A 9,523-nucleotide genomic window follows, 5' to 3' on the forward strand; every position below is an offset into this window, starting at 1 on the left:
AGGGAGCTGGGAGGGAGCGGGGCACTTTCCCATCTTCTGACGGTCAATCAAATTGAACATGTTTCTAGTTTGAAGTACAAATGGTTCAAAAAGATCAAAAACAGGAGTCTGTTATTGGCTAAACATTCAGCTTTTTAATATTCATTCCTATGAGACTTGATTAAAGTGATATGTAGCTTCTTGTGTTGCCATGGTAACAGATAACGCATTTCAAATTTAATACAAGATTCCTGAGACCAAACTGGTCGATTTGATGTGTCATTTGTGTGGGTGCTGGATCCTGATTGGACAGAAAATGGTTGAACACTTTCAACCAATCAGAGAGCAGCACTGTTTTCCCGCCTTTTCCCCTTGGCTGTTGGAGGCCTGCAGCTGTACTCCTGTTAATGAGAGAAGCCTTAAAATCTGTCCTTCAGAAGTGAAATTGGACCTGTCAAACTTCTCATCACCATTCGAAAAGTACTGCACCGATTTGAAAAATTCAAAAAGCGTGAGTGGCAGAAGACTTTGATGATCATCTGTGCCGATTTGTATGTGCCTACCATGAATTATCTAGAAGCTATGACGAGAAACTTTTAGCTGTGTGAAGCCGATCTCAGGAGAAAATCTCTCTTCCTTTAACATGGGTTTCAATGAGACAGAATCTGGGTCTCTCCTCCTTCTGAGGCTTGTAGCTAAAGAACGGTAACACCTACAGAGAAAATGAAACCCATTCTGAAAAGCTGACAAAAATTCCTACTTTTTGAGTTATAATTTGTTTTGGTAGTCCAAACGGTCTGGGGGTAGTAAAGAGTTGTTCACAGAAGATGTGAAGTTCAAAAGTTAGAGTGCGGAATCTTCAGTTTACAGTGGGGAGAGACATTTTTTTAAATTTGAATTTTCTCAAACAAGTTAACCGTACGACCACAATGTTTGGAGTACAGTCATGGATTATAGCTCAAAACGAAGGTATTTTTGTTAGCTGTAAGCCAGTGTGTGTTTCATTTCAATCGCACCTACGGTTCTCTTGCTACAATGCCAGAAATGGAGCAAGGGAGGGTCACTGCTCCTATCTTTCCCCATTATAACTTTTGTGATTTTTTCTGAAAATTTCAAGTCGTACCTCAACTTCTACCTGCGATTTTAGAAAAACCGTAAAAGATATCAAAAAGCCTCTTTAATATGTTAAACAGGAAAGTCTTGTGAGTTTGTTAAACTTTGAATGAAGTCTCTGAGTTAAAAGGAACCCAGTAGAGTTTTAGGTCAAAAAAGTGATAGGAATTTGCTGAAAATTGACCAATCCCATTCATTTCAATGGGAAAATTTTTGCAGAAAAAGCTTAATAACTCGAAAAATTTTAAAGATATCAATGCCAAAAGTAATAGCCGGAAAGAGCTTAACGAGCTGAACGTTTTGGTATAAAATTGTTGAAATAGCTCAAAATTTGAAGGAGAAGAAGCGGTTCAAAAAGTGTACGGAAGCAGAATAAGAACTAGAAAAATTGCATTTATTGCACAAATGCTGTTTGAATGCTGGATAGCTGAAACTGTAAGCTGAAGCTACTGAACAGCTGAGCTGAAGCTGCTGAACAGCTTAACTGAAGCTGAAACAAAGCAAAACTGTCTAAATGAGCTGAATGTCTTGAAAGATGTAGAAGCAAAAAGCACCAACAAGCAAATAAAGCACAAAAAGTAAGTGAAGAATAGAGAAAAATAATGCTAAATAGCAAAAAAATAAAAAAAATGAAAATAAAAACCTTTAATCTGTGAACATTGTATAAAAATCTGGACAGCTTAAATATCTAAACACCTGTTATATCAGTTGGACAAGTTTAACTGTTTAATCTTTACATTTAGCTGAACTGTGAAATTAGCAGTATATGCTAAATTTGGTAACTGATTGCTGAAGTTGTTGAACAGCTGAAGTAAGCTGAAACTAAGCTAAACTGTTAAATGAGCTGAATGTAGTGAAAGATGTGAAAGCAAAAAGCACAAAGAAGCAAAAAAGCAGAAAAAGTAAGTGAAGAATCAAGAAAACTAATCCTAAATAGCAGAAAACTCAAATCTGTGAACACTGTTTAAAAAAATTGGACAGCTAAAATGTGTAAACACTGTTATTTCAGTAGGACTAGTTTAACAGTTTAATTGATACATTTAGCTGAACTGTGAAATTAGCAGTATATGCTAAAATTGGTAACTGATTGCTGAAGTTGTTGAATAGCTGAAGTAAGCTGAAACTAAGCTAAACTGTTGAATGAGCTGAATGTAGTGAAAGATGTGAAAGCAAAAAGCACAAAGAAGCAAAAAAGCACAAAAAGTAGGTGAAGAATCAAGAAAACTAATCCTAAATAGCAGAAAACTCAAATCTGTGAACACTGTCTAAAAGAATTGGACAGGTAAAATGTCTAAACACCTGTTATTGTAGTAGGACTAGTTCAACAGTTTAATTTTTACATTTAGCTGAACTGTGAAATTAGCATCAAATGCTGAATTCAGAAACTAATTGCTGAAGCTGATACTAAGCAAAACTGTTAAAACGAGCTGAATGTTTTGAAAGATTTAGAAGCAAAAAGCAACAAAATGTAAATAAAGCACAAAAAGTGAAGACCGGACAAATCAATCCTAAACAGCAGAAAACTGAAATCTGAACATTATTTAAAAATCTGGACAGCAAAAAGGTCTAAACACTTGTTGTTTGAGTAGGACTAGTTTAACAGTTTAATTTTTAGTTGAACTGTGAAATGAGTAGCATAAGCCAAATTCAGAAACGGATTGCTGAAGTTGTTGAATAGCTGAAGTAAGCTGAAACTAAGCTAAACTGTTAAATGAGCTGAACGTAGTGAAAGATGTGAAAGCAAAAAGCACAAAGAAGCAAAAAAAAAAGCACAAAAAGTAAGTGAAGAATCAAAAAAACTAATTCTAAATAGCAGAAAACTCAAATCTGTGAACACTGTCTAAAAGAATTGGACAGGTAAAATGTCTAAACACCTGTTATTTTAGTAGGACTAGTTCAACAGTTTAATTTTTACATTTAGCTGAACTGTGAAAGTAGCATCATATGCTGAATTCAGAAACTAATTGCTGAAGCTGAAACTAAGCAAAACTGTTAAAACGAGCTGAATGTTTTGAAAGATTTAGAAGCAAAAAGCACCAAAATGTAAATAAAGCACAAAAAGTGAAGACCGGACAAATCAATCCTAAACAGCAGAAAACTGAAATCTGAACATTATTTAAAAATCTGGACAGCAAAAAGGTCTAAACACTTGTTGTTTGAGTAGGACTAGTTTAACAGTTTAATTTTTAGTTGAACTGTGAAATGAGTAGCATAAGCTGAATTCAGAAACGGATTGCTGAAGTTGTTGAATAGCTGAAGTAAGCTGAAACTAAGCTAAACTGTTAAATGAGCTGAACGTAGTGAAAGATGTGAAAGCAAAAAGCACAACGAAGCAGAAAAAAAGCACAAAAAGTAAGTGAAGAATCAAGAAAACTAATCCTAAATAGCAGAAAACAAATCTGTGAAAACTGTTTAAAAAATTGGACAGCTAAAATGTCTAAACACCTGTTATTTCAGTAGGACTAGTTTAACAGTTTAATTTTTACATTTAGCTGAACTGTGAAATAAGCATCATATGCTGAATTCAGAAACTAATTGCTGAAGCTGAAACTAAGCAAAACTGTTCAAATGAGCTGACTAGCGTTAAAATGTCAGCTATGCTGCTACTTTAGTTTTAAGTGTATGGGGTTGGTTGGTTGGTTGGTTGGATGGATGGTTGGATGGTTGGTTGGATGGATGGATGGATGGATGGTTGGTCTGTTGGTCGGTTGGATGGATGGATGGATGGATGGATGGATGGTTGGATGGTTGGTTGGTTGGTTGGTTGGGATGGATGGGATGGATGGATGGATGGTTGGTCTGTTGGTCTGTTGGATGGATGGATGGATGGATGGATGGATGGTTGGTTGGTTGGTTGGTTGGATGGATGGATGGATGGATGGATGGTTGGTCTGTTGGTTAGTTGGTTGGTTGCTTGGAGGGATTGAAGGATGGATGGATGGATGAATGGATGGTTGGTCTGTTGGTCGGTTGGATGGATGGATGGATGGTTGGTTGGTTGGTTGGATGGATGGATGGATGGATGGATGGATGGATGCAGGGATAGGATGGATGGATGGATGGTTGGTTGGATGGATGGATGGATGGATGGTTGGTTGGCTGGATGGATGGATGGATGGATGGTTGGTTGGTTGGTTCTTTGGATGGATGGATTCCTTAGGCCTAGCCGATCGATTTGATGCCTCACATGCGTGGGTGTGTTATTCCATTTAGCCGGAAGATGATTGACCTCTCTCAACCAATCAGGGAGCTGGGAGGGAGCGGGGCACTTTCCCATCTTCTGACGGTCAATCAAATTGAACATGTTTCTAGTTTGAAGTACAAATGGTTCAAAAAGATCAAAAACAGGAGTCTGTTATTGGCTAAACATTCAGCTTTTTAATATTCATTCCTATGAGACTTGATTAAAGTGATATGTAGCTTCTTGTGTTGCCATGGTAACAGATAACGCATTTAAAATTTAATACAAGATTCCTGAGACCAAACTGGTCGATTTGATGTGTCATTTGTGTGGGTGCTAGATCCTGATTGGACAGAAAATGGTTGAACACTTTCAACCAATCAGAGAGCAGCACTGTTTTCCCGCCTTTTCCCCTTGGCTGTTGGAGGCCTGCAGCTGTACTCCTGTTAATGAGAGAAGCCTTAAAATCTGTCCTTCAGAAGTGAAATTGGACCTGTCAAACTTCTCATCACCATTCGAAAAGTACTGCACCGATTTGAAAAATTCAAAAAGCGTGAGTGGCAGAAGACTTTGATGATCATCTGTGCCGATTTGTATGTGCCTACCATGAATTATCTAGAAGCTATGACGAGAAACTTTTAGCTGTGTGAAGCCGATCTCAGGAGAAAATCTCTCTTCCTTTAACATGGGTTTCAATGAGACAGAATCTGGGTCTCTCCTCCTTCTGAGGCTTGTAGCTAAAGAACGGTAACACCTACAGAGAAAATGAAACCCATTCTGAAAAGCTGACAAAAATTCCTACTTTTTGAGTTATAATTTGTTTTGGTAGTCCAAACGGTCTGGGGGTAGTAAAGAGTTGTTCACAGAAGATGTGAAGTTCAAAAGTTAGAGTGCGGAATCTTCAGTTTACAGTGGGGAGAGACATTTTTTTTAATTTGAATTTTCTCAAACAAGTTAACCGTACGACCACAATGTTTGGAGTACAGTCATGGATTATAGCTCAAAACGAAGGTATTTTTGTTAGCTGTAAGCCAGTGTGTGTTTCATTTAAATCGGACCTACGGTTCTCTTGCTACAATGCCAGAAATGGAGCAAGGGAGGGTCACTGCTCCTATCTTTCCCCATTATAACTTTTGTGAATTTTTCTGAAAATTTCAAGTCGTACCTCAACTTCTACCTGCGATTTTAGAAAAACCGTAAAAGATATCAAAAAGCCTCTTTAATATGTTAAACAGGAAAGTCTTGTGAGTTTGTTAAACTTTGAATGAAGTCTCTGACTTAAAAGGAACCCGGTAGAGTTTTAGGTCAAAAAGGTGATAGGAATTTGCTGAAAATTGACCAATCCCATTCATTTCAATGGGAATTTTTTTGCAGAAAAAGCTTAATAACTCGAAAAATTTTAAAGATATCAATGCCAAAAGTAATAGCCGGAAAGAGCTTAACGAGCTGAACGTTTTGGTATAAAATAGTTGAAATAGCTCAAAATTTGAAGGAGAAGAAGCGGTTCAAAAAGTGTACGGAAGCAGAATAAGAAGAAGAAGAAGAAGAATAAAGAGAAACAGGAAAACAATAGTTTGAATGCTTAACAGCATTCAAACAACTAGAAAAATTGCATTTATTGCACAAATGCTGTTTGAATGCTGGATAGCTGAAACTGTAAGCTGAAGCTGCTGAACAGCTTAACTGAAGCTGAAACAAAGCAAAACTGTCCAAATGAGCTGAATGTCTTGAAAGATGTAGAAGCAAAAAGCACTAACAAGCAAATAAAGCACAAAAAGTAAGTGAAGAATAGAGAAAAATAATGCTAAATAGCAAAAAACAATAAAAAAAAAACTTTAATCTGTGAACATTGTATAAAAATCTGGACAGCTTAAATGTCTAAACACCTGTTATATCAGTTGGACAAGTTTAACAGTTTAATCTTTACATTTAGCTGAACTGTGAAATTAGCAGTATATGCTAAATTTGCTAACTGATTGCTGAAGTTGTTGAATAGCTGAAGTAAGCTGAAACTAAGCTAAACTGTTAAATGAGCTGAATGTAGTGAAAGATGTGAAAGCAAAAAGCACAAAGAAGCAAAAAAGCACAAAAAGTAAGTGAAGAATCAAGAAAACTAATCCTAAATAGCAGAAAACTCAAATCTGTGAACACTGTTTAAAAAAATTGGACAGCTAAAATGTGTAAACACCTGTTATTTCAGTAGGACTAGTTTAACAGTTTAATTTTTACATTTAGCTGAACTGTGAAATTAGCAGTATATGCTAAATTTGGTAACTGATTGCTGAAGTTGTTGAATAGCTGAAGTAAGCTGAAACTAAGCTAAACTGTTAAATGAGTTGAACGTAGTGAAAGATGTGAAAGCAAAAAGCACAAAGAAGCAAAAAAAAGCACAAAAAGTAAGTGAAGAATCAAAAAAACTAATTCTAAATAGCAGAAAACTCAAATCTGTGAACACTGTCTAAAAGAATTGGACAGGTAAAATGTCTAAACACCTGTTATTGTAGTAGGACTAGTTCAACAGTTTAATTTTTACATTTAGCTGAACTGTGAAATTAGCATCAAATGCTGAATTCAGAAACTATTTGCTGAAGCTGAAACTAAGCAAAACTGTTAAAATGAGCTGAATGTTTTGAAAGATTTAGAATCAAAAAGCACCAAAATGTAAATAAAGCACAAAAAGTGAAGACCGGACAAATCAATCCTAAACAGCAGAAAACTGAAATCTGAACAGTATTTAAAAATCTGGAAGCAAAAAGGTCTAAACACTTGTTGTTTGAGTAGGACTAGTTTAACAGTTTAATTTTTTGTTGAACTGTGAAATGAGTAGCATAAGCCGAATTCAGAAACGGATTGCTGAAGTTGTTGAATAGCTGAAGTAAGCTGAAACTAAGCTAAACTGTTAAATGAGCTGAACGTAGTGAAAGATGTGAAAGCAAAAAGCACAAAGAAGCAAAAAAAAGCACAAAAAGTAAGTGAAGAATCAAAAAAACTAATTCTAAATAGCGGAAAACTCAAATCTGTGAACACTGTCTAAAAGAATTGGACAGGTAAAATGTCTAAACACCTGTTATTTTAGTAGGACTAGTTCAACAGTTTAATTTTTACATTTAGCTGAACTGTGAAATTAGCATCATATGCTGAATTCAGAAACTAATTGCTGAAGCTGAAACTAAGCAAAACTGTTAAAATGAGCTGAATGTTTTGAAAGATTTAGAAGCAAAAAGCACCAAAATGTAAATAAAGCACAAAAAGTGAAGACCGGACAAATCAATCCTAAACAGCAGAAAACTGAAATCTGAACAGTATTTAAAAATCTGGAAGCAAAAAGGTGTAAACACTTGTTGTTTGAGTAGGACTAGTTTAACAGTTTAATTTTTAGTTGAACTGTGAAATGAGTAGCATAAGCCGAATTCAGAAACGGATTGCTGAAGTTGTTGAATAGCTGAAGTAAGCTGAAACTAAGCTAAACTGTTAAATGAGCTGAACGTAGTGAAAGATGTGAAAGCAAAAAGCACAAAGAAGCAAAAAAAAAAGCACAAAAAGTAAGTGAAGAATCAAAAAAACTAATTCTAAATAGCAGAAAACTCAAATCCGTGAACACTGTCTAAAAGAATTGGACAGGTAAAATGTCTAAACACCTGTTATTGTAGTAGGACTAGTTCAACAGTTTAATTTTTACATTTAGCTGAACTGTGAAATTAGCATCATATGCTGAATTCAGAAACTAATTGCTGAAGCTGAAACTAAGCAAAACTGTTAAAATGAGCTGAATGTTTTGAAAGATTTAGAAGCAAAAAGCACCAAAATGTAAATAAAGCACAAAAAGTGAAGACCGGACAAATCAATCCTAAACAGCAGAAAACTGAAATCTGAACATTATTTAAAAATCTGGACAGCAAAAAGGTCTAAACACTTGTTGTTTGAGTAGGACTATTTTAACAGTTTAATTTTTAGTTGAACTGTGAAATGAGTAGCATAAGCCGAATTCAGAAACGGATTGCTGAAGTTGTTGAATAGCTGAAGTAAGCTGAAACTAAGCTAAACTGTTAAATGAGCTGAACGTAGTGAAAGATGTGAAAGCAAAAAGCACAAAGAAGCAAAAAAAAAAAAAGCACAAAAAGTAAGTGAAGAATCAAAAAAACTAATTCTAAATAGCAGAAAACTCAAATCTGTGAACACTGTTTAAAAGAATTGGACAGGTAAAATGTCTAAACACCTGCTATTTTAGTAGGACTAGTTCAACAGTTTAATTTTTACATTTAGCTGAACTGTGAAATTAGCATCATATGCTGAATTCAGAAACTAATTGCTGAAGCTGAAACTAAGCAAAACTGTTAAAACGAGCTGAATGTTTTGAAAGATTTAGAAGCAAAAAGCACCAAAATGTAAATAAAGCACAAAAAGTGAAGACCGGACAAATCAATCCTAAACAGCAGAAAACTGAAATCTGAACATTATTTAAAAATCTGGACAGCAAAAAGGTCTAAACACTTGTTGTTTGAGTAGGACTAGTTTAACAGTTTAATTTTTAGTTGAACTGTGAAATGAGTAGCATAAGCCGAATTCAGAAACGGATTGCTGAAGTTGTTGAATAGCTGAAGTAAGCTGAAACTAAGCTAAACTGTTAAATGAGCTGAACGTAGTGAAAGATGTGAAAGCAAAAAGCACAAAGAAGCAAAAAAAAGCACAAAAAGTAAGTGAAGAATCAAAAAAACTAATTCTAAATAGCAGAAAACTCAAATCTGTGAACACTGTCTAAAAGAATTGGACAGGTAAAATGTCTAAACACCTGTTATTTTAGTAGGACTAGTTCAACAGTTTAATTTTTACATTTAGCTGAACTGTGAAATTAGCATCATATGCTGAATTCAGAAACTAATTGCTGAAGCTGAAACTAATCAAAACTGTTAAAATGAGCTGAATGTTTTGAAAGATTTAGAAGCAAAAAGCACCAAAATGTAAATAAAGCACAAAAAGTGAAGACCGGACAAATCAATCCTAAACAGCAGAAAACTGAAATCTGAACATTATTTAAAAATCTGGACAGCAAAAAGGTCTAAACACTTGTTGTTTGAGTAGGACTAGTTTAACAGTTTAATTTTTATATTTAGTTGAACTGTGAAATGAGTAGCATAAGCCGAATTCAGAAACGGATTGCTGAAGTTGTTGAATAGCTGAAGTAAGCTGAAACTAAGCTAAACTGTTAAATGAGCTGAACGTAGTGAAAGATGTGAAAGCAAAAAGCACAAA

The 9,523-nt window shown here is 35.1% G+C and overlaps 1 protein-coding gene across 1 annotated transcript in view; it reads left to right on the forward strand.

The window, feature by feature from the left end:
• The window catches only part of sspo (SCO-spondin), a 603,219-nt gene that overhangs the window by 520,564 nt on the left and 73,132 nt on the right, over window positions 1-9,523 (forward strand).

The sequence above is a fragment of the Nothobranchius furzeri genome, chromosome 7 (genome assembly GCF_043380555.1).
Source record: "Nothobranchius furzeri strain GRZ-AD chromosome 7, NfurGRZ-RIMD1, whole genome shotgun sequence".
Taxonomy (NCBI): Eukaryota; Metazoa; Chordata; class Actinopteri; order Cyprinodontiformes; family Nothobranchiidae; genus Nothobranchius; species Nothobranchius furzeri.